This window comes from Primulina huaijiensis, chromosome 2, assembly GCF_012295235.1.
Source record: "Primulina huaijiensis isolate GDHJ02 chromosome 2, ASM1229523v2, whole genome shotgun sequence".
Lineage (NCBI taxonomy): Eukaryota > Viridiplantae > Streptophyta > Magnoliopsida > Lamiales > Gesneriaceae > Primulina > Primulina huaijiensis.
Window position 1 is genome coordinate 14,290,209 of NC_133307.1, and position 1,168 is coordinate 14,291,376.

A 1,168-nucleotide genomic window follows, 5' to 3' on the forward strand; every position below is an offset into this window, starting at 1 on the left:
CACCATAAATAATGGTTCCAAGAAAATTAAATATTTAAACACACACCTAATATAATATAGTTCCCACTATAGAAAATACCGAATTCACCGATATTTTATATATGGTACCTATGATTATATATATAACTATATAAATATATAACTGCATAAAATAAATGTTAAATTAAATCATTATATTTCATTTAGAACCGGCAGAGCCACGCTATTGCCTAAATGAAATATATGATTTAATAAGTTAGTTGCGGGAAAGTAAAAGTTAGNCAAGATAACCACTTCAATGGTATCAAGCATTTGATGTAAATTGATAACAACAAATAATTCATTTTTATACCTATAATAAAAACAAATTAGAAAAATGAAAAGAAATAAAGAAAGAATATACAAAATATAAATAATCTTACTTCACCAAGAATTCATACTCTTCACCTTGACATAATAGATTTAGCTTTCCATGAACTTACTTTTGATCAACACTAAAAACATCACTCATAATTTGGAAAATGAAAAATATATTGGAACTTAGAACTTTTATACACACTCACACTATATTTTACAATGAGATAGAATGATTCTCAAGCTAGCACAAGACCTCTATTTATAGGCCAAATGAGAGAAATGGTCAAAAATTCTATTAATGCAATGTAGTTGTAATAGTAGTCTTTGTCTCCTCCAACTTCAATTCCATGTCCTTTCTTCAATGCTTTGTTCCATGACTTTAATTACCTAATTTGACTCTGCTCAAAACAGCAAACATGTGGGGAATTGTCTGTAGATGAATTTGGCCACTTGGTTCACCTCATTTGGTTAAATATTGAAATAGTTATGAATTTTTTACTATATGCTGGTCATGGTGAAAGTAAATTTGTCCTCCTTTTGATATTTTCACAATTTGATCATCTTAACCAACTTTTTAGGCAATCATGTCTTCTGCAAAGTTGTAGATAATTTCTCAAGAATTCCAAATATGTTTGAATCAATTCCATTTGAGTTTTCTAGCTTGAGTTATCATTATTTTAGTAACACGTAGAAAACCTGAAAATAAAACATATTTAGTAAGACATTTAAATATAAACACACAATACTAAAATAACATAATTTTATAATTTTAATGAAACTTAAATTTTAAAATATAGGTTTTAACATATAATAAATTATTAATTTTAAGTTT